The sequence below is a fragment of the Vombatus ursinus genome, unplaced genomic scaffold, assembly GCF_900497805.2.
Source record: "Vombatus ursinus unplaced genomic scaffold, bare-nosed wombat genome assembly UNPS02014798.1, whole genome shotgun sequence".
Lineage (NCBI taxonomy): Eukaryota > Metazoa > Chordata > Mammalia > Diprotodontia > Vombatidae > Vombatus > Vombatus ursinus.
In genome coordinates, this window is record NW_020954576.1 from 68750780 (window position 1) to 68776342 (window position 25563).

Here is a 25563-nt window from a genome sequence, read left to right on the forward strand (position 1 = left end):
TGCATTGCTGTAGTTTTTGCCTATGTAGATCAGTTTATATGTATTCCCTGCTACTATGAATTCTATATCTATTTCTATAGTCTTATAGCATAGTCATATCCATTATAATGGGTATCCCAAAAGACTTAGTGGAATTTTAAATTACTGAATTTTAAAACCACACCAAGACTTTTGGGAAACCCTTGCATTCATGTACCATAATTTGTTTAGTCTTTCTCTGTTGTATGGGCATCTGTGTTATTTCCCATTATTGCCTACTGGAAAATGGAGATTGCTATGCAAATTTTGGTGTATGAAGTAACTTTCATAATTGGACCCCTTGAAGTATGTGCCTAGAAGGGAAATCTTTTGGTCAAAGGCTACAAGTATTCTCATCACTTTTTATCAACATAATTATAAATTTATTTCCTAGAAGGTTTGAAAAACTCACATTTCCACCAAGAGTATACTAGCGTGCTTGCCTTCCTGTAGCACCTTTAATATCATCTAATTCCTTCTTACTAATTTGATTTCTGCGGTATAATACAAGTATTATTTGTATTTAAACTTCTTCTATTAGTGATCTGGTGTATTTTTTTTTTTTAGTTTTTGTTAATTTATTTATTTTTAGTTTTGAACATTCACTTCCACAAGATTTTGAGTTTTAAATTTTCTCCACATCTCAATCCTCCCCCCCACCCCAAGATGGCATGCATTCTGAATACCCCTTCCCCTAATCTGGCCTCCTTTCTATCACCCCCCTCTTCTCTTATCCCCTTCTCCTTCTATTTTCCTATAGGGCAGGATAGATTTCTATACCCCATTGTCTATATATCTTATTTCCCATTTGCATGTTTTTAAAACTTTGGGTTCCAAATTTTCTCCCTTTCTCCTGCCCCACCCAACCTCATTGAAAAGGCAAGCAACTTGATACAGGTCATACATACATAGTCATGCAAAACACTCCCATAGTAGTCATGTTATGAAAAACTAACTATATTTCCCTTCATCCTATTGTGCCACCCATTTCTTCTATACTCTCTTTTAACCCTGTCCCTCCTCAGAAATGTTTGCTTCTAATTACCCCCTCCCCCAGTCTGCCCTCCCTTCTATTACCCCCCTCTTATCCCCTTATCCCCTATGTTCCTGTAGGTTAAGATAGATTTCCATACCCAATTGAATGTGTATGTTATTCCCTCCATAGGCCAAATCCAGTAAGAATAAGATTCACTCATTCCCTCTCACCTTCCCCCATTTCCCCTCCACTGTAAAAGCTTTTTCTTGACTCTTTTATATAAGATAATTTACCCCATTCTACCACTCACTTTCTCCTTCTCCCAGTACAATCCTCTTTCACCCCTTAATTTTATTCTTCAGATATCACCCCTTCATCTTCAACTCACCCTGTGAGACTCCTATCTATCTATCTAAATACACATATAATTGTTTTCCCTCCAACTATCCTAATACTGACAAAGGTCTCATGAGTTACAAATATCACCTGTCCATGTAGGAATATAAACAGTTCAACTTTAATAAGTACCTTATGATTTCTCTTTCCTGTTTACCTTTGTATGCATCTCTTGAGTCTTCTATTTGAAAGTCAAATTTTCTATTCAGCTCTGGTCTTTTCATCAATAATCTTTGAAAGTCTTCTATTTCACTGAATGTCCATTTCCCCTCCTGAAGGACTATACTCAGTTTGATAGGTAGGTGATTCTTGGTTGTAATCCTATCTCCCTTGACCTCTGGAATATTATATTCCAAGCTCTCTGGTCCCTTAATGTAGAAGCTGGTAAATCTTGTTTGTGTTTCCTGATTGTGTTTCTACACTACTTGAATTGTTTCTTTCTGGCTTCTTGCAATACTTTCTCCTTGACCTGGGAACTCTGGAATTTGGCTACAATATTCCTAGGAGTTTTCCTTTGGGGATCTGTTTCAGACGGTGATCAATTGATTCTTTCAATTTCTATTTTGCACTCTGGTTCTAAAATATCAAGGCAGTTTTCTTGGATAATTTCTTGAAAGATGATGTCTAGGCTCCTTTTTTTTTATCATGGCTTTCAGATAGTTCAATAATTTTAAAATTATTGGATCTGGATCTATTTTTCAGGTCAGTTGTTTTTCTAATGAGATATTTCACATTGTTTTCTATTTTTTTCATTTTTTGGTTTTGTTTTACAATGTCTTGATTTCTCATAATGTCATTAGCTTCCATTTGCTCCATTCTAATTTTTAAGGAAGTATTTTCTTTAGTGAGTTTTTGGACTTCCTTTTCCATTTAGCCAATTCTGCATTTTAAGGCATTCTTCTCCTTATTGGCTTTTTGGATCTCTTTTGCCATTTGGGTTATTCTATTTTTTTAAGGTGTTATTTTCTTCGGTATTTTTTGGGGCCTCCTTTAGCAAGCTATTGACTTGTTTTTCATGATTTTCTTACATCACTCTCATTTCTCTTCCCTGTTTTTCCTCCTCTTCTCTTACTTGCTTCTCAAAATCTTTTTTCAGCTCTTCCATGGCCTGGGACTGATTCATATTTTTCTTGGATCCTTTGGATGTAGGAGATTTGACTTTGTTGTCTTCTGCTTGTATGTTTTGAACTTCTTTGTCACCAAATAAAGATTCTATGGTCTAACATTTTTTACACAGTTTGCTCATGTTCCCAGCCAATTACTTAAGTTTTAAACTCTTTGTTAAGGTAAGGGTCTCCTTACAGTGTGGAGAATGTACTGTTCAAAGGTTCAGGAGTTTTGTGTAGCTGTGTTCAGAAATGTTACTATGGAATTGTAAATTTTTAGTTCATCCAAGGTGGTATGATCAAAGGCAAGGTATTTATTCCTTTCCTGGCCTGGGCTGTGATCTATGAGTGACCACAAGCACTCTTTTCTTCTTTGGAACTGTGAGAAGGATTCCCTCTCCACCACCACTACAAGCTCTACCATGCCAGCACTCTTCCTTGCCCCAGGACTGCCACCCAGAACTGTGACCCAGATCCAAGCATGGGCAAAGTAAGACATTCTTGCCTCAGCACCAGCAAAGAGACCCCTACAATCCCCCTCTGATTAACTACTCAATTCCTTCTCTGTGGGCGGAGCTCAGGAAGCAGCCATAGCCCCAGGGTTGTGCCTGGACTGGGGCTGGGACTGAGCTCCTCTCTCCCCAAGGTCTGACAGACTTTTCCTCCTGACTTTCTAAGTTGTCTTTTGTGTTTGTGGGTTGAGAGGCCTGGAAACCACCACAGCTACCCTTGATTCAATCCCAAGGACTGTTTCAGGTTTGCTGAGGCCCTGTTTTTGCCTATGTGGCCCAAGGTGAACTGCGCTTCTCTCCCATTCAGGTGCAACAGATCTTTCCAATCAACTATCCAGGTTGTCTTGTGCTGAAAATTTGTTTTACTCTCTTTTTGCAGGTTCTGCTGGTCTAGAATTTGTTAAGAGCCATTTTTACAGGTATTTGGAAGGGTTTGGGGAAGAGCTCAAGCAAGTCACTGCTTTTACTCTTCCATCTTGGCTCTGTCCCCAGAAATCCCTGGTGTAATCTTTTAAATGACTTTTATAGTTTGTATTTTTTTCTCTTTGAAACTGTTAGTTCATGTTCATTCACTACTTATCCAATGATAAATGGCTCTTGAAATCATATATTTGGGTTCATTTCCTATATAGCATGAATATCAAAATCATAACAGCAATATCTGATACAATCACTGCCTATTCAATAGTTTGCCTTTTTATCCTTATGAAACTGTTTTTATTACTACAAAAATTTTCAGGTAATTAAATTATTCATTTTTTTGTGATAAACATGTTATTTGTTTAAAAATTACCCTCTACTCATCATTGTGAAAGGCACATTATTTCACCTCTGATTCTTTATGCAGTGACCTTTTTATCCATTTTGAGCTTATTGTGACATACCATATGAGATATTGGTCTCAAATTAATTTCTTTCAAACTGATTACTTCCTTTTCCTTCAAAAATTCCTGTCAAATAGTCTATTTTTCCCCAAGTACTCTGCATTCCTGTGCTTATCAAATACTAGGCTATTTAATTATTTCTGTTATTTTGTATTTAGTCTATTTTTAAACTACTAACAAGGAATCTTGATGATTACTGATTTATATAATTTCAGGGGTGGAAGTGCATTTCCCCTTCATTCCTACTTTTTTATTTCATCATTTCTTTTAAATTTTAGGTGTTTCAGTGCTGAGTTACTACTTCATACCTATCAGATTGGCTAATATAACAGAAAAGGGAAATGATAAATGTTGGAGAGGATGTGTGAAAATTGGGATACCAATGCATTGTTGGTGAAATTGTGAACTGATCCAATCATTCTGGAGAGTGTTTAGGAACTCTACCCAAAAGGCAAGCAAACTGAGCATATACGCCTTTTGTTCCATCAATACCACCACTAGGTCTGTTATCCCAAAGAGATTATGAAAAGAGGAAAAGGACCTATATGTACAAAAATATTTCAAGTAACTCTTTTTGTGATGGCAAAGAATTGGAAACTGAGGGGACATCTATCAATTGGAGGATGGTTGAACAAGATGCTGTACATTAATGTAATAGAATGCTATTGTGCTATAAGAAATGATAAGCAGGTAAATTTCAGCAACACCTGAAAAGGCTTACATGAACTGATGCTGAGTGAAGTGAGTAGAACCAGAAGAGCATTGTACACAATATCAGCAACATTGTGCAATGATCAGCTATGAATGGCTTCACTCTTCTCAGCAATACAATGATTCAAGACAATTCCAAAGGATCATGATGGAAAATGTTATCCACCTCCACAGAAAGAATTGACAGAGTCTTAATGCAGATCAAAACACATTATTTTTTACTCTTTATTTTTTGTGGTTCTTTTCTTTTTGACCTGTTTCTTTTACAAAATGACAAATATGATGTTTTACATGATTGCATATACATAACTTATATTAAATTGCTAACCATCTTAGGGAGGGGGCAATAAAGGAGGGAGATCATTTAGAATTCAATTTTTTAAATGAATGTTTAAAATTATCTTGTAATTGGAAAAAATAAAATACTATTAAAAAGAAAAAAATAAATTTTAAGTTTCTTATATCTACAAATGAATTATGTTATTATTTTTGTCTAAATATATCAAGTACTCCCTTAGCAGTTTGATTGGTATAAAATACTGTTAATTAAGTTTATATCATCATTTGTGTTATACTAGAGTGGTTCAAGTATGAGAATTGGTTCCTTTTTCAATTATTTGAAGTATTCTTTATTTTTAAAATATTATTTTGGAACTATTTATATAATTATATCACTGTCTCTGGAACAATACCCTTAATACACCAACAACCACACACATAATAACACCCCACCCCCATGTACCTGCAGGTTGAGGTCCACAGAAGGGTGGTTGCTATTGAGTCTCAGGGTTCTAGTAGTAATATTAATGCTCTAATTTTCTGGTACTATTGTGCAAAAGCCCCACCAGTGTGACTCCCATTAATAATGAGTCAGTTAAATTAAATAACCCTTAGAAAACAAAATTGCTAATAAGAAATAAAAAGAATATGTGATAGAAAAAAAACCTCACCCTCACAAAAGCCTAGGACACTATATTCAATAAATACACATACAAGAGTGGATTAAATCTTATGCCACAATAGTAGTGAATCATACGTGTAGGAAACACATGTGCAAAGGCTTGATTTACAATCTCTAGCAGGTGTTGGCTTGGATGTCCTTTATTGAGTGCTTAAGCAACATTCTTTTCAGTAGGAGTCATTCTACTTTAAGCTGTCTCCCTTTCAGGTGACTGTCTACTGTATTCATTTCTCCTCAGTGTTTCACTGTACTCCTATATAGATATGTTGTCCCCAACAAACTGAATCTAATGCCAGCTAGATAAACTGTCTGTGACTAGTTCAATCTTCCAAGATCATGGCAAATGGAATAGTGAAAGAAAGAAAGAGGGGGAGAGAGGAAGAGAGAAAGAAAGAGAGAAAGAGAGAAAGAGAGAGAGAGAGAGAGAGACAGAGAGACAGAGAGACAGAGAGAGAGAGAGTATGTGTGTATGTGTGAGAGAGAAAGAGACAGACAGACAGACAGATGCATTCCAAGAGTGATTCCCTCTAATTGGTCTGATTGTTATTCTAAAATTCCAAATCCAGAATACTCCATTATTGGACTCACTTGCCGCTTGACTGACTACTATATTCATGTATAGGCCCAGAGGTATAGCTGATTCTTTCAGCTAATCACAAGATGTTTTCTATGTGGTACCATATAACTTTATTCAATGGACAAAGTCCTACAATCTTTTCAAATAGATTAAAGGAAAGGACCCACATGTACAAAAATATTTATAGTAGCTCTTTTTGTGGGGGCAAAGAATTAGAAATTGAGGGGATGCCCATCAACTGGGGAATGGATGAACAAGTTGTAGTATATGAATGTAATGGAATACTATTGTGCTATAAGAAATGAGAACCAAACAGACCTCAGAAAAACCTGAAAAGACTTATATGAACTGATGCCGAGTGAAACGAGCAGAACCAGGGGAACATTGTACATAGTAATAGCCACATTGTGCCATGACTAACTTTCATAGACTTGGATCTTCATAGCAACACAAGAATCTAAGACAACTCCAAAAGATTCATGATGGAAATTGCTATGCACCCCCAGAGAAAGAAATATGGAGTCTGAATGCAGATGGAAGCATACTATTTGCTCTCCTTTTCCTTTGTTGTTTTGTTTTATTGCTTCATTCTCATGGTACTTCCTATTAGTTCTAATTGTTCTTTACATCATGACTAATGGGAAAATATGCTTAACGTGAATGTATATATAGAGTCTATATGGGATTGTATGCTGTCTGGGGAGGGAAGAAATGGAAAGGGGAGAAAATTTAAAACTCAAAATCTTATGGAAGTGAATGTTGAAAATTAAAAATAAATAAATTAAAAAGAAAAGAAAATATACGGAAGAGAACAGAAGGCAGTATGAAACACAAACAGGATAGCTTTGAAAATAAAGCCATTGAATTAATTATTTAAAAAAAAACAAATAGATGAAAGTGTTCTTCAAATATTGTGGTAACATTGTAGGAAAATTCCTTACATCAATCTAGTTTATCTGTTGATTTAATTATTGATTTAAGTGAGATATCTGTCTTCTGCAGTGAATTCTTATTACTGAAACAGCTGGGATGATGAGTAAAGTCCTTATGTAAACATGTTGCTTGAGCTCATTTTTTTTAAAGAAAAAGAGGCATTCTCAGAAAAGAGTGGTGAAGAGGGAATAATTCTGGACACAGGGAAAGAGACTGTAAAGGCACAGAAATGGGTGGAATGTTATGCATGGAAGAGGAACAATGTATAACAAAGTTGGAAATATAGTTTGGGTGAAGGACCTTCAAAGCTCAACAGGTAAATTTGTATTTTATCATAAAGGTAGAGAACCACTGAAGTGTAATGAGTAGGAGAGTGATACTGGTAGACTTTTGCTCCAGGAAAATTAAGTTAGCAGATATGTGGAGGATGGATTAGAATAGGAAGAGACTTGAGGTTGGGAGATCAATTAGGGAACTATCGCAATATTCCAGGTAAGAGATGAAATAGGCTTGATCTAAGACAGTGATCTTTTGAGTAAAGATAAAGGTATATATGTTATTATGGAAGTCGAAATTACAAGAGTTGGCAAATGAATGGATATATAAGGAGAATGAAGTGTCAGGACGAGTGCCAGTTGCAAACTAGCATGAGTGAAAGGATATGGTCTTGGAATTCATTGTTGGAACTTAAGTTACTCCGAAGAAGACCCATAAAAGCCAATCAATGCAAAAACAAAACAAACAAAAGAAATCCCAATAAATTATTTTTTATTTTTTAAGGAAGTCAATGTGATTTGGTTGGGAACAGCTGAGAAAATACTGGGGTGAGGAGAGGAGAGATAAAGGGATATAGATCAATCTTCCAAATTCTCCACAATTGCGCCAGGACTGAAACAACCAAAAAAGTTCAGAGTAAGTAAACAAACAAGAGTCGCACCAGAGGATCCCTGGAATGATTCACATTAGCCAATGGCAAAAGGATAGATTTTCTGATAATCTCATGAGAAGCTGTTCTCAGGTACTTTGACATATGACTCTACCAAATCCATGCTCACATACCTGGGTTAGTGCTTCAGGGAAGCTACAGATATCTCAGGGGTCAGGGGAGTTCTGGGATTAGAACAGATTAGGTGTGGGGTGGAAACGGTCCAGTTCAGATGCATGTGATTAGTTTTCTAACCTTGAGGCATGGATGTAGTAATAAACTAGAAAACTAGAATTGTCTGGGCTGGAAGTCTCCAGATATTAGAGTATGAGAAAGAGTCAGAGCAGAAGTAAAGAGTTCTTAGGCATGAGGAAGAGATGTAGATATAGAATAGACAGCCCTTTGAACAGAAAAAAAAAAAAAACTAGGCCAGAAAACTAGAGGGTTTTCAATGAGCCTATAACTTATAACCTTTACATCCCTGCAGCTTGAATTTGTGACTCCCTATTCTACAATGGATATTTTCAAAACAATACAATTTTTTTGTACTACAAACTTAGTTCATGTATTGTACAGTTTCCAAACTCACTGATATTTTTTATGAGTTACAATGTATAATATGGATATTGAGGCTTGATTTGGAACCCTGTTTATTCTCTTGAAATCCTGAAAGGACATTTTGTGACACAGATAATGACAGCTGGTTGCTATGGATATTTGGCTTAATGTTTTTTCCTAAGCTAGAATTAAATCATTAATTTGTTTATCTATACAACACCAATGTGAAACATTTTCACCATTCCCATATTACAGATGAGGAAACAGTCAGAAATAAATTATGGGGCAAGAAGGAACCTCAAGAGGTTATTTTCCATCCTCCTATATCTGGAAAAATTATATACAAACCAACTCCAAATTGGATTCAAAGAACTACATAATTCATTTTATATTGCTTTTTATACCAAATCAGTACTTGAAATAAAACTTCTAACCTTCCATCTCTATTTTAAGTCCATTCTTTCAAGTGCACTTAAAATGAGTAGAAAAAAAATACTACTAAATTGGAATCAATATCTCTGGTTTCCAACCCTAGCTTTGCTATCTATTAGTTGAGAGACCACTGACAAGCAACTTAATCTCTGTGAATCAGTAGCCTCCTTTCTAAAAAAGGAATAATAATAATAATCATACTGCCTAGCTCACAGGGTTGGTTGGTTTGTTTGTTGTTGTGGTTGTTGTTTCGAAGAAAGCACTCTCTAAAGCTTAAAATAACAAATTGTATGAATTATTGTTGATATTGTTATTATTCTGTGGCAGCATAGTGGAATTGATAGAGAATTGGCTTTAGAATCAAGAATTGGTATCATGCCCTAACTAGGACACATGCCCTAACTAGGACATGCCCTAACTAGTTTCGAGACCCTGAGTAAATCATGCAATATCTTAGTGGCCCAGGAAATTCTCTAAGGCTATTAATTGTACAGAAGTTGATAATTGTTATTGGTAGATGGAGTTCCTCTCCCTGGAAGTTTTCTACAGTCATGGGATCATAGGTCAAGACTGACTCTCTCTCTCTTTCTCCTGTCATTCTGTCTGTATGTATATAGACACACACACACACACACACACACACACACATAGTATAATTAGACACATATATATACAATTATTAGTAGTAGTTTTACTAGGCTGAAAAGATAATGAATTACAGGAAGCCTACTTAGTTAAACCCTTAAAATCAGTATGAATTGTTTAATCATTAAATTGATTAAGTGCACTACCATTCTTTCATTATAGTTTGTCTATGGACCCCTTGCTATTTGTCCAAGATGTAGTTTTCAGTGTTTTAGATAATTATTTATACAAATCAAACCTTGAGTTCCACCTAGCACAACACCTACTACACAGACCATATTAGTCAAAAGTCCAGTAGCAAAACATTTCATTGAGACACAAAAGCAGTGTAAATAAAAAGGGGAAATGATGATTTAGCAGAGTACTGTTGACCCCCATAAACAATGGGTATAGCTCCTCATGAGCTCCAAGGGGATTTCAATCAAAATGACATTTAATTCTCTTTCTCTCTTTAGTTTATCAAGGGATTGGGACAATTGCCTCTGAACTCATTATCTGCTGGTTTAGGAAAAAAACAAATGTTTTTTTTGTTTGGTGCTCTCAGTTGTAAGATCAGCAGAAGTCAGTCAGAGCAGATTGGGGATCAGTGAGTTCTTGACTTTTGGGTTGTATTATAATACTTCTGTAGACCTTCTCCCAGTGCCTTTCTTCTCTCCCCCACTTTGATATCAGCTTTGGTTCACTTCCTTATCTCTACTCACTTCTACCTCTGTTTTAAATTTCCTATACCTGAGAAAATACCCTACCAATCAAAGCCTATCTCTAGTGGTAAAATTGCCCTGTGGCCAGATACACAGCCTCCAGGAAACTACAATTCAAGGAGCTTTCTGGGCTCTGAATATTATGAGACATGAAGTTCTAGGGATTCTCCTCTTTTATGTTCACTCTCTTATTTTATTAAAATAACCTTTGTTGTTGCAAGAAGCGCAGAATCTAAGAGCTTAAAGAAGTCTCAGAGGTCATCTAGTTAAATATATAGATATTACATAGATGGAATAATGGATGTTATATAGATGGATATAGATGGATAGGAGCTGCTCTAATATTTTGTTGTTGTTTTTTTTTTGTAAAGTTAATATACAGAATACAGTTTAAGACCCAAATGAAAGGGAACTTGTTACCCCCAGGCAGCCTGTTTCACTTTCAAAATGTCCTAATTTTTAGAGAGTTATTTCTCCCATTAGCCCAACACCTATCTCTCCACAACCTCTACCTATTACAGTTTGTTAATTAAAAGAAATGTATTGATGTCCTTTTTATTTTTTTTTTTACATCAGAGAAATCACTGTTGTAACCTGGGGCTCAAGCTAATTTGCATAAGGTTCTCCTAATTGTGAGGAATAGCTACTAAGGTGAGGTACTGAGAGGAGAGATCACTGTACTTCTGGCTTCAAAAGAAGTCAGTCACACCATGTTAGAGATTCTCTTCAGGAAGTGTTGACTAGATAGAGGGAAAGACTAGAGAAGAAGCTGACATGCAGAATAGCTAGTGTTTTAATTCTTAGAGTCTTTCTCCCTGGGTTTCTCCCTATAGCAAACCTGTAACTGTGTGTGTCCTCTCTTGAAGCTCTAAGACAGAATAACAGTCTCTTCTCTATTAAATTCCCTTTGCCCCTCAGCAATCATAGAGAATAAAATAATCAGAGAAGTCTTTCTCCACAAATGGGAGAGTCTTATGTAAATGGATTTAAACTTTGCATTATAAAGGGTATGTGCTTCCCTCTACGAGTTCTGCCTTGTAGCAAAGATTAAAATCAAAACAAAATATTTAAATAAAACCCACCAACACATGAAACACTTCTGAAAGCACCTACAATGTTCTACACCCATATATCTCTACCTCTCCAACCAAGGGAGAAAGGTCATTGTACTTTGTCAATGTACTTTCAAAAGTGTGGTGCTTGTTGACAACAATATTAAAGTTATGGTCTTATCTGGTTAAAGTATGGCAAAAGCTATCCCCAAATCTGGACTCTTGAAGTGAATAAGCCAGAATCTAGGGCTGATAGGGCTGGGTCCCTTCCAGACTGGGCCCAAGGCTTCCATCCCGAGATCTCCAGGAGCCTCCTGGGCAAAAACAAATAGAACAGGCATAGTCACCAGACTTGCCAGACTTCCCTCTAGGCAGCAGTTCCTGACCCACTAAGGGTACCCCGGAGGGGCTTCTGTCTCTATACCATCCATGCTACCCCTGGAATTGGGGGTGGGAGGAGGCTCCAAGAGGCCCCCAGGCCTCATTCCTAGGGGCCTTGGCAGACCTCTTAGACCCCAGCTTCCTTGTTCCTGGGCCTTCCCCCTCCACCATCCTACTTCCTCATACCCACCTAGTTCTGATCTGAGCCCAAGTGGGCCCAATGGACCCAAGCCTGGAAAGCCTGGTCTCACTTCTGCTGGAGGACACCAGAAGCCCTTGCACTGGGTTGACAGGGAATTCCATGGCCCACAGAATCACAATTCACTACCACCAGGAGCAGATGCTTCTGGTGCCCCATCAACAGGGACCCTTGCCTGGCAGACCGGTGTCTCTCGTAAAGAGGACTGGAAAGAAAACTTATATATAGCAATGTAGGTTATTTGTTGGATATTACTGATGAGGACTTCAAAAAAAAATTGGCTAAATATGGAGAGCCTGGCAAAATCTTTATTAACCACAGCAAAGGATTCAGATTCATGAAATTAGAATCTAGAGTTCTGGTGGAAATTGCATAAGCAGAATTTGATGATACACCCATGAGACTGCAATAACTTCATGTTTGTTTTGCCACACATGCCACTGCTCTATCCATAAGAAATATTTAACCTTATATTTTCAATGAATTGCTGGAAGTACCACTCAGTCAATTTAGACCTATTGAAAGGGATGCTGTAATTGTCAATGATCAAGGATAATTTACAGGAAAAAGGTATTGTTGAATTCACTTCTAAACCAGCTATAAGATAACCTTTTAAACTGTGCCATGAAAGAGTATTTTTGTTGACAACTCCTCATCTAGTCTTCGTGGATCCACTTGAGCAACTAGATGATGAAGATGGTCTTCCTGAAAAGATTGCACAGAAGAATCCAGTGTATTGAAAAGAGAGCACCTCTGCATTTTTCTCAACATGGTACTTAGAGTTTGAATATTCCTAGAGATGGAAGCCATTAGATGAACTGGAAAAGCAGCAAAGGGAGCAGATTGAGAAAAAAAAATAAAAACATGAAAGATGCAAAAAGACACACTGGTAGATAAAATGGAAAATGCATATCATGAATATTAAGCAAATCTTTTATTCCAGAATCTAAAGAGGTATGAAGAAGAGCTGAGAGTGGTAGAGGAACGTCATAATCCAGAAATGCAGAAACACAAAGAATATAGTTAGGGCAAGAGAAAAAGCAGCATAGGAAAGAAGAAGAAATGATGATTGTCAAGTTGAGATGGAAGAGCAAATGAGAAGAAAGTTATAGTCAGAGAGTATAATGGATGCAGGTGAGAAAGATAAGACTGGGTATTATAATATGGGAAATATCTATGATTCAGGAAGCCAGAAATTTCTGCTTTTAGGTAGCAGGGGCATAGATTATGAGGCCAGCCCTGGAGTTCTACCAACAGCCCTGAGTGGTTGCATGACGGGGAATAACATGCATACTGAGTCCTTTGGCAGGGCAGAGCCCTAGAGGAATGGGACATAGAACTCCAGCAGGATATGGTAGAGGGAGAGAAGACTATAAAGACCCAAACAAAAAGCACCACTTTTAGATGTGATATCTAGGTTTTCTTTACAGTTTGTTTTTTATCTCTTTTTTTTCTGTTTAAACACAAATCTTTTTAAGAAGAAGGAAGAGGAGGAGGAGGAGGAGGAGAAGAAGAAGAAGAAGAATTAGTGAATAGACACTGGAAATTATTTAGAACAATGCAAAATTACCAGGAATCCCTTCTGTGTTTCCTAATTAGTCCTAATCTATTTCTGAAAATTTTTCTAGAGGGTTTAGATTGCTAGATATGTCAAGATATCATATGATTGTTGTTCCTATTGTTGCTCAGTCATGTCCAACTCTTTGTAAGCCCATTTGGTGTATTCTTGGCAAAGATAATGGAGTACCGTTCACAGATGAGGAAACTAAGGCAAATAGAGTTAAGTGAGTCGCCCAGGGTCACACGTTTAGTGGGTGTCTGAGCTTTAGTAGGTGTCAGATTTGAATTCAGGAAGATGAGTCTTCCTGACTCCGGGCCCAGTACTCTATCCACTGTGCCAGCTAAGTGCCCTGGAGCAGCTGCCATTAAAAGACATATTTTGCTATCTAGAGATTGTTAATCTTCTTGCCCTAGCATCTTTATCACCTTCATTTCTCCCAGAAACTTCATTCTGTTTAGTGTTTACTTATTGGAACTATTTCCCAAACTTGAATTATATTTATTACTTTCTAACTTGCTCAAGGCTATATAGAGATCCAGTAACAGAGCCAAGGATTAGAGGAAATTTTTCCCATTTGAGTGGTATTCTGTGTATCCCAGAAGGAAAAAAATAAAATTCTTCATAAAGAAAAGATTTATGGTTCATCATAGGAATAACCATCAGAATAAGAAGAGGTCCTAATAAAAGCTTCCTATGTTTTTCATCAAATTGTCCTCAGTTTGTGAGACCTTCAAACACTCATACATGTGTTGTGTATATAAAATATATGTGTAAGTATAAAACACACATATAGGCCTTTCTTGAAAGAGAAGGTTGCTATTATTTTCTATGAAGTTTCAGGAGCAAATTTTAAAGGTTGAAAAATGTCAGGCTAGAAAACAAAACACATTAACAATCTCAAATAACCATTTATATAGGCAGACTAATTTGTCTATATGTGTGTGTCTTCATTCTTCCCACTGTCTCCCTAATGTTCTCACTTGGTATGATTATGAATGCATTTTCTTTGTCAAATCCTTACAAAACTTCTTTGGATGACTCTGAAAAACTGTTAAATATATTTGCTTAATAAAAGATTTCATTCATTCATTGATTCATAGATTTGTGAATTGAATTGAACTACTTCATGATTGATTGATTCACTCATTCATTACAAAGTTCCAAAGTCAGTGAATATTTCTCTGCAAACTCAAAAAATAATGAACTATTGAAAAAGAATAGATCAAGGCTAGTGTCACTGCAGTTTATTTCAATCAATATAATCTTGTATTCAGACACATCCAGATAACACTAAGCAGGAACTAATATATGACTTTTATGGGAAATGAGATTAAGCTTACCAGCTCTATCTTGCCATAATTAAGGGACTAAGGACAAAAAGGTTGAAATGAGATAGGAATGGTGATAATGCAAATCTATCACTTTGTTGATAACATATAGGTGGTAAGTGTGTTACCTTGAGGATCCTTTTTTCCCTGTAATTTTGATTATGAAAATTCGTGACAATGGTATCTAACCATTGTCTTTTCAAGAAAATTTCTTTTTAAAATAATTATATATTTGACTTTTGGGAAAACATTTTTTAATAATGTTTACCAGTTCAACAAAAGCAAATCTTTTTCTGAACAGCATTTGGGGAAATAAATTGACTTTTTAGAACCTTTGGCAACTCTAGAGCATTTCAATGTAGGGAAAATTTGAGAAAGAACTGTATCCTAAATGCCCAATTAATGAAGGCCCTATAGCTATAGAATCACTGACTCTCCAGATTTCAAAGGGATCTCAGTGTCTAGTATAACTTTGACCTTTACCATATCCCCAAAAGGTCATTCAATCTGCACTTGGAATTTACAAAATAGTACTGCAAAACCACAGAAAGTTCCCTAACTACACTATTTTTTCAAATGTATTTGCAGAAACAATATATATGTATGACCTGGGATCAAGAGTCAGTAAAAGTTTTTTCTTAGATTAACTATAATGGGTCAGGAACCTACTTTGAATAGAGCTATATCACCAACATCCATTTATTGAATATGTCTGTGCAAGGCACAATGTTACAAACTTGGCAGCTTAATTGTACATTGTAAGTGCCAATCAACAAAAACCTGCCATATGTGAGGCACTGTTCTAAGCACTAGGAATCAACGATGGGTGAAATCATTAATGAGAATGGTTAAACCCTTTCTTATTGTTCTTCATCACCAGCAGCAATATAAGTAATATAAAAACAAAAGATTATCTATCTATCTATCTATTGGAAAAGTTAATTAGACTAGATGGTAGATGGGGAAAGAATAACTTGTCTAAGATTATGGTGGAGCTGGGAGAAAAACAGGGATTTCTCACCTCTCAGGCCAATGTTTTTGTATTATACTATATTGACTATGGTATTTGGCTCAGTAAAAATATCCAACCAAATTTGTTTTTGTTAAAGAAAGATGATGCTTTTTTATGTTCTATTTCTGCCATAGAGATTAATGATTTTTTAAGTGCACGGATACCAGCAGTCAAAGGCCCTGATGATAAACTGAATCAGAAAGAATTATAAGGAATGCTTTTGGTTTTCTAGATTTCAAGGCAACATTTTATTTGCAGCTCTTTGCCCTCTTTAGCATAGACATCATCTATGCTTGATACATGTGACAATATCGAAGATGATAAGAAACTGTTTTCACACATTTTAGGTTTTGTGTATTTATCATCTAGAGCCATTTTCTTTATATTAAGGAAAAATTTGTTTTAAATTTACAAATAGTTTTTTTTAATGCCTGAACTCCTCATCCATTATACCAGCCAACAGTTGATTTCTCAGCCAGCTTTCTAAAATAATCTTTCTGTACCAATCCGAGGGATACCAAATAACTTTTTTAAAAAAGAATTGTGGAGCTAATCTGCTGTGAAAGCCTAGTGAATAAACCTTGGCAAAGTTTGTATGCCATTTAAAAGAGGCTTAAATTTCAAATGAAATAAAACTTCCTTCCAGTGTCTCTTTCTTGCAAAATAATTTCTAATCCAGAAGAGCATTTTAATAAGGAATAAAGTATTTGATTTCTCTTCTCTCACAAATAAAAAATAAACATGATAAGAGGAAATCTATGCAGAAATTGCTATGTATTGTCTATAAACAATGCCCCTCTTTAGAATGCATTTTTTTGTTTTTATTTTTGTTTTTTTACTCTAAAGAAAACATAGATTGCATCTGAGTTACAACTGATGATACTAAATGCTAGCTTCCTCACTGTTTGCTCAAGAACACATAATCTTTTTCATATTACAGTGAACTTGTCATAAAAAAATTGTGTACTTTTATCATGTCATCTCTTTGGATCTCATTTACTTCAACTAGATAATCAAGAGGTTGGATTTGATGAATACCAAGGTTCTTTTCTTCTCTCATATTCTATAAGCTTGTGATTATATCAAGGTCAGTAATTTGTTCTTCTACTTTACTTCTTTCAAAATGTATTAACATCTTTATGTAGGCTATTGCTAGCCATCTTGACTTGTGTCTTGCCACTGGACTCTGATGACAAAAGAGAGTGATTTTGTGTATCTCTGTCTCACTTAAATCCAATTCACTCACAAGTCAAGACTTCACTCTCATGATGCCATTGGTTCTCTTTGAGAATAAGGGATGAACAACAACACCTTTATTATCTACAGAGCACTACAATTATACTCCCTTCCTTCCCTGCAAACCTCCAGTTCATTGAGTCCTACTTTGCACAGTGCAAGGCACACCCTCAGCAAATGAATTTGTCAAGAACACATGAATGCTTTTTGTCCCTATTCTTTCACAGGGTCAAATCATATAGCTATCCCTCTTTCAAGTATGCTAGTGTCAAATGCACAGTACCCATTCCCTTCTTTCCTAAGAGAATATTATATTTATCCTACACATTGCTTCTAAATTGGGGAGATTTACCACTGTAAGAAATGAAAATTCTTGGACAAAAAGATATATAAATGAAGAAAATACAAATTGAGTACTGCTGGATTTGGTGAGCATTTTACCTTTAGTACTATTGCAGGTATGATTTTGCCATTCTCTAAAAAACTTTGATGTCTCATCCTAACATGGGAATGGAATTGACCCTGCGTTCTTCAAAGCTGTGCCAACGGAGCACAAATTCACATTGTTTGAGTTCATTAAGGAACTGAGTACCCAACAGCCAAGAATCAATCTAGCTAAGTTCACAGAGGCCAATCATCTGAAAATTGGCAACTGAATTGTGAGGCATTTGGCCACAGCAACTCACAGAATGATGATTTTGGGTTAAGAGATCTTATGTCTATGGTGAGTTAGGGTGCCTGCACTAGCAAAATCACAGATTCTTCCACAAATAAAAAATTTTGCTGTGTGCCCAGGTTTAAACCCATACTGTAATAGACCTTATACAAGCCCTTAATGGCTTTTGTTTTGGATCACTTAAAATTCAAATCATATGCAGGGGGAAAAAAACAACTAGGTGAGTGCTAGAAAGAAACTCTGCTGTATTTTAGTGATACTGTGCAGGACCCAGGTAATAATTATTCTAAAAGGCATTTTATGAATTAGTAAATAAATAACAGCCATACTGTTTTCTGTCATGGAAATTGGCTAGTTCAAGGGAACTAAAATAGACTCACAAAAGCTAGTCTACGATTTGACTCCAGATGGTTCCCTCTTACTTTTTTCAGTCTAGTAAACTCATGATCCAAATTTGAAGAGGAAAAAATAACCCAGCACTTAAATAATAATTGAAATTTGTGCCACAATGAGGAGACAGCTATATGACTCAGTGGATAGAGTACTGGGCCTAGAGACAGGAAGACCTGAGTTAAAATTTGGCTTCAGCCATTTACAAGCTGTGTTACCTTAGGCAAACACTTAACCTCTGTTTGCCTTAAAACATTGGAGAAGGAAATGGCAAACTTCTCTAGTATCTCTGCCAAGAAAACCCATTGGGCAGTATTGGCGTACTATGGTCTATGGAGTCAGGAAGACTATGGAAAAACAACAATTAGAAGTTTATAAAACTAGTACAAACAACAACTTACTTGAACTTCATGATAACTCTGTAAGGTAATTGCTTTTTTCCATCTCCATATTTTAGATGAGTAAACTGAAATTCAGAAAAGTTAGATGACTTGGCCAGGGTCACATAGGTAATAAATGTTTATAGTGAGATTTGAACCGAAGTTTTCCTGACTCTAAGTCCAATGATGTACATGTTAGAGCCATGCTGTGAGCACATAATATAACTTTGTTTGTATAGATTAAAAATGGATAAAAGTTCTGAAGAGAGGTTATTTTTCCCAGCTTTGTCAATTCTTATCCACTTTTCAAATGCTTAGGGAATCACAAAAGTGAAATATAGCCTATCTATAGGGAATAAAATAAGATACATTCAGAAGGTATTAACTGATCATATAGGTGTATCTATTTTCCAAAAAAATAAAGTTATTTTCTCTTTATCATAGAGATGAAGTTTTAAATTAAATTATAGGAATTTAATTGATATTACAAGAAGACAAAGTATTACAATAATAGCAGGTAGGAGGCAACTAGGTGGCTCATTGGAACTGGAGCCTGGTAGACCAGAGTTCAAATGCAACATAAGACACTTACTAGTTGTGCAACCCCAGGCAACTAACTTAATTTCTCTTAGCCTCCGAATTAGAATTCTGTAAAATTGGAATAATAACATGTACTTTTCATGATTGTTATTAGTATGATATATTTGTAAAGAGATTTTGTAAACCTTAAAGTGCCATCTAAGTGTTGGCTATTAACAGCAAGAGACTTTACCTTTCTAAGTTATGGATAAAACTAATAAAAAATAATAAAAAAAAGATATATGTATTTCCTGTGTATACTTTAGTCATAGTCAGAATGTAACTGGGGGGAAAATATTGGTTGTTCTAACTATTCAATAGGAAATTGACTAGGAAATTTTCCCCCTAGTTTCTGGTACATATCTAAGATTATCATCAATTTCTTTTCTAACCTGAGAGACAGGAGGGGAGATGAACTGAAATTTATTTATTCTATTTTTCTTAATAATTTTGATATTTTAAAAAATTAATCCATAACTTTTCCTTTCTCCTAGATTAAGAATGAGCCTTTTGTCATTGTAATTAAAGCTCCTTGGGACCATACAAGTACCTTTCTCTTTTCAACTGCTCCTCTCCCCTATCTACCACGGTCTTCAAAAAGAGATGAACTAAAGAAGGAGGAAGACAGAGCAGAAGGTCATTGAAAATGTATTAGCAACAGAAAAAAAAGCAAGAGAAAGAAATTAAAGGTCAAAGAGGAGACAAACCTATGAGATGGACCACTTAGAAAATCCTAGAGAATCAGCAAATATGCTAATTGAAACAATCAATACCTTCAATAAAGTTTCAAGCTACAAAATAAATCCATAAAAGTTAATAACATTTCTTTATAGCAATAAAAAAAATTCAGGAGGCATTATATGAGAGGGAAGTAACATTTAAAAATAAACCTAAAAAATATTTTGTCTATCTTAGAGTCAATCTACCAAATGATACTTAATAACAGCACAGATATAATTACAAATTCTCATAAAATAAATATATTTAAAGAACTTAAATACCTGGAGGGAAGTTGAAAATTCATGACTGGGCCATCCCAACCAGTATAATCAAAGTGACAATACTACCAAAATTAGAGAAGCAATGGCTTAAAAATTAAACTACTAAAGGGAAGAGTTACAGAGCTAGGCAAAAATAATAATAAATGACACATTTTGTAGCATTGAAAACTAAGCATTTTGACATTCATTTGATCATAATTTTTTTCTCATCAATCCCTTATCTCTTTTAAATCATTATAGAATTTCTTGTTTGTGTTTCGTGCTTTCTTAGAATGCCAAATGATTTCACGTTTCACCTGGCATTGGTTAATTTTTTTTTCTTGTAATATCTGTTAACATACCTCTTAATTTACTTGAGGATTCAGTACTCAGCTTTCTTTCTAGTTTTAGACTCCTCTGTGTTGATTTAACTGTTTGTCCTGAGGTTGGTTTTTTTTTTAATATATACAATTTTCTTTCTTTTGAAATGGTGGTTTTAGCCCTTTTATTCCCCTTGAATTCTTCTGCTCTCTTTCAGACTCAGATTTCTTGACTGATGGCTGTACTCTTCAACTGACCCACAATTCTTCTTCAGCTACCTTCCATCTTGGGAATCCTTTCCATTTACCATATTGAGTCTCTGACCTTAGTATCTTTTTGAGAGGTGGGTAGAAAGAGAAAAGGGAAAGAATTAGGGTTTGTTACATGATTAATATGTGTCAGACACTGTGCTAAGCACTTTACAAATATTATTTCATCTGATCCTTACAACAATTGAGGGAGGTAGATGCTATTATTACCCACATTTTACAGTTGAGAAAATTGAGGCAAACAGAGACATTAATTATCTTGTCCAGGTTCACATAGCTATTAAGTATATGATTTAAATATCTGTATTTAAACTCAAGTCTCTCTGACTCCAAGCCAAGTATTCATTTCTTTCTTCAGGCTAGGGATAGCCATACAAGTTGGCAGATTGCTGCAGTTCCTCCTTCAGCTTTACTTCTTTTTTTTTTTTTCAGTGGTTGGTCTAACACTTTTATTTTAAATTTGAGGAGAGGATAGGGAGGATATGATGGGAAGATTAACTGTAGCCTTGAGAATCTCTAACCTAGTGGCAGTTATACGTAGAGGCAGCATGCTTTTCCTTACATAGTTGGGCAGCTTCAATGCCTGACACTTACTGATAGTAGGGATCAGGTAGTGGGCAAGTTATGCAAACAAGATCTCTTCATCAAGAAGGAATCCCAATATGGTCTCCAGGCACAGAATCATGGATTAATGTGTGTGTAACATCCAGCAACATGGAGGCTGGTGGTGAATGGATTACAAGTGAGACTTTTAACGATAAGTATTCTCTTATATTAATTCTCCAAAATGTTAATGTTGGCTAGGTTCTCTGTCTCTGTCTCTCTCTCTGTCTCTCTGTCTCTCTCTGTCTCTCTCTGTCTCTCTCTCTCTCTCTTTGCCTCTCTCTCTCTGGCTCTCTCTCGTTGTGACATCAACTTTAATTGTTCTATATTTGGCACATAAATCCTTTTGGGAGCAATTTTTGAGAATTAATAGGGTCTGGGGAAAGTGCCTAGTATGCCATCTTGTTAGTCTCATGACTTGAAAGTCAACACTCAATTTTCATTCTCAATTTTCTAATTGAAATATTTAACTTAAGTGAAATTCTATTAGCTTCTATTTATGAATTATTTGTAAATTGGATAAAATCCTTATTCCTATTTAATTAAGAAAAGATCTTGCTTTGAATTATGTCCTGCAGCAAGACCAAATTATAGCCTTCTTTCAGATTATGCAAAGTAACCCCATTTTAGTACCAGTCAACACTGCTGCACTCTGGGAGGCAATGCAGCTTATTCTGTCTAGGAAGTGGAGATATTGATATCAATAAATCATTCATTGAATACTAAATTTTCTGATAGATTCTCTACTATATTTGAATGGATTTTTGTCATAGGAATATAATTTTAAAACGGAAAGCTCATAGAAAAGAATGATTAGAAGTAGCAATATAAGTGCTTTAATTTCAATGGCACAAGCACTCAGGCCTCCAAGAGGTTCGTCATTCATTAGAATTACAATGTGAATTTCTCTTTAGGCCTGGAATGATTTGGGGGCAATATTCATTCTTGCTTGATTCCACAGGAACAAATAAGTTTCTATGGCAAACTGAGAAATATATTTTTTCCTGTTCCTTAATGAACATATACTTGAGGCTTGCATTGCTCTTCTTCACTATAAATTCAATTCAGGATAATTGAAGGGCTAGAAGACTATATTGTTCCTGTACTCCAACTTAATCTCTTGTTATGATCTGGTGCTAATGCAAGAAACCGAGAAGCATTTTTATTTTTGGTGTTGGTATGTGTGAGGGGATTCAAAACAACAAAACAACATAACATTTTCAAACTTTAGTCTAAGAGTAAAAAATAACAATCTGGATTTATATTACTATGTCAATGGTTCCGAATGTTTAACCACTTTTTTTTAGAAGATGAATCTGTTAATTTAGAAAGCATTTGATTACCATATCTTTCAGCTATTTTCTTCATTTTTCAAATACAGTTGGCTCTTGAGATCAAATAAGGTGAATAATGAGTATCTGTTTTGTTTTTCAATGACAGCAGTGAAGCTTCTTGAGTTTATTTGACAATTTGCCCCTCTTCATAGTCTGGGTTTTATGAAGAAAACACATACAGAGAGATGAAATATGAAGTAGGTATGAGGAATGATGCCAAATCCTGGATAGTACGGAAAGATGAGTCATTTAATCTTGGCACTACCATAATTTTCACTGTGACTAAAACTTTATCAATCCAACTCTTTTGAGATTTATTTTCCATTCCTATAGAAATACTTTTAGTGTTCTTCAATGAGTAATGTCAAATGTGTAGATCTTATATTCCAAAAAATATTCAACACAAGCAATCTTGTCATACAAAGTAAATAAAATATTTCTAAGGCATTGTACTGGGAAGCATATCTACTCTAGTCCTTGTCACAAAGCCAAGCTAGCTTTTCCTGAGACTATATTCCATGCAAGCTAGACTAATTTTTCCATTAAAGATATTGGAACTGTCCTTGAGACTTGATCACTTCAGGGGATTAAGGGTCAAGCCATTTAGTCATCTTTTAGGAGGCCTAAGTACAAAGCCAATGCATAAGTTAAGAGCACTTACTTTAACAATGCCATACAACCATGACCACCACAGAGCATAGCAATCTGTGCTCAACTGAAATAATGCTACATTCCTGCTCAATAGCTGTTTCATGCTGTGGTTAAGTATATCTCTGTTGTTTAACTGCTATGTAGTCTACAAGCAATGATTTTTTTTAAAATAATGAACCTGATCCATTTCACCAGCTAGAGTCAAGTGTGGACAAAAACAGGTATACACTAGCATTGACATTCACATCTCTAGTACATAAAATATAAGTTAAGGATAATTTTGAGGGAAATAGTATATATATATATATATATATATATATATATATATATATATATATAATGCAAAGATTTGCTATTGATTCTTCCTTGAAATATATTGTTCCTATTTTTAGTCTTCTTCATTACCATGCTTACTAATCTAGTGGAAAGAAGCATAACAATTTTTGTTTAAATCCAGGCTCAGAGTCACTACATGTATGACTGTAGGAAAGTCAACCCTTTATAGCCTCAGTTTTTTCATTCACAGAAAGATGGTACAGTGGATAGAGTGCTGGGCCTAGAATCAGGAGGACCTGAGATCAAATGTGACCTCAGGTACTTACTAACTGTGTGACCCTGGACAAGTCCCTTAACCCTATTTGCTCCAGTTTCCTGATTTGTAAAATGAGCTGGAGAAGGAAATGGCCAAGTATGGCCAAGTATCTTTGTCAAGAAAATACCAAATAAGTTCATGAAGAATTGGACATGACTGAAAAATGAGATGATAATACTTCTCCTAAATATACTCAGAGGGTTAGTATGAGGAAATCATTTTGTAGATTATAAATCACTATTTAAAAGTTATTATTATAACCACTATAAATCTCCTAATTGGGTGGTTCTCCTGGCATGGAATTAACCCTAGGTTCTCAGAAGTTATGCCAGAAGAGAGAAAGCTTTGGCAATCTTTACCATCTTCAAAATGTTTTGAGCAACATCTTGGTGACAGGATCTTTGTACTATATCAGAACCAGTCAAACTAATCAAGGAGAGTTTCATCCTTAGCAGTCAGGCTTAGAAGTGATGAATTTTGGGGCTGTGGAAAACAAAGAGAAATACAATATGATCATTACTCATGTCTTTCCAATGTCCCTTCCAGTTGTTGACATTGTGGAAGAGAAGGTGGAAGACACTATTAAGGTTCATACTATTTTGAGATTATATAGCATTAATAAAGCATCAATTTAATACTTTGAATATTGGAACTTTGTCCAATGTCTGCCAAGTGGCTATCCTGCTGAAGCAATTAAATCATATTATTATTGGCCTTCTTAACATATCTGAAACAAGAAGATATAAGGAAGTTAAGCCAAAAGGAAGAACAGTTTACAGGTTTTCCAAGGTAGGGCAAATAATTGATTTGATCTAGTTATTTTTATTGTGTGAACAAAGGTAAAAAGAAACATCATTTTGTAGAATACTTGATCATCTGGCAATGCAATACTCATGAACAGAGGCAAAGACTTCTGGGGGTGGAGCCAAGATGGCAGAGTAAAGAACACTGAGGCAAACTCTCCCAACATTCCCCTCCAAACAACTTTAAAATAACACCTCAAATTGAAATCCAGCATGTCAGAGTCAACAAAACGTCAAATTGAGACATTCTTCCAGCCTAACATGAGACAGGTCAGAAAGAAAGATCTATAATGCAGGGGAGGATGCTGGCCTATGGTCTATGTGGATGAAACATCAGTGGAGAAAAAAGTAGCAGTATCTTCAGAAGCTCCCAAGCCAGAGATGATGAATAGACCTCACAAGTATTCAGAAAGAGATTATGGGGTATCCTTGTGCTGGTACTGGATACAGGACTAGATGCTATTTACCAACTCCATTGCCTACACCCACTTCTGGGTCACATTTTAAGGGTAGAGAAGAGTGATTTCAGGAATGGAAGAGCTGAGAGGCAGTATCACTTTGGGCCCCAAAGAATCAGGGATACCAAGGAACAGTATCATTTCTGATCCCCAGGGAAAAGAGGTCCTGAAGAACAGCATCAAATTCAATCCCAAGAGACCAAAGGCCCTTCCTGGCTAAGGACCAGAGTACAGACTAAGATAATGGTAACCACACGTCTCCCCACATCACACCACCTTGGAAGCGCTGAAAACTTCCAAACCCCCAAGTAGTTCTGAAAATAGCAGTGCTTAAAAGTCTGAAGCTTGAGACAGAGCCCTAGGCCAGGAACAGAGACCAACAGTAACGTAAAGTTCCAAATCAAAAAGGAACATGAGTACACA

At 35.7% G+C, this 25563-nt stretch overlaps 1 pseudogene; it reads left to right on the forward strand.

Annotated features, from left to right (window-relative positions):
• Nucleotides 1-11988: 11988 nt before the first annotated feature.
• LOC114049462 lies at nt 11989-13371 on the forward strand (annotated as a pseudogene).
• Nucleotides 13372-25563: the final 12192 nt, after the last annotated feature.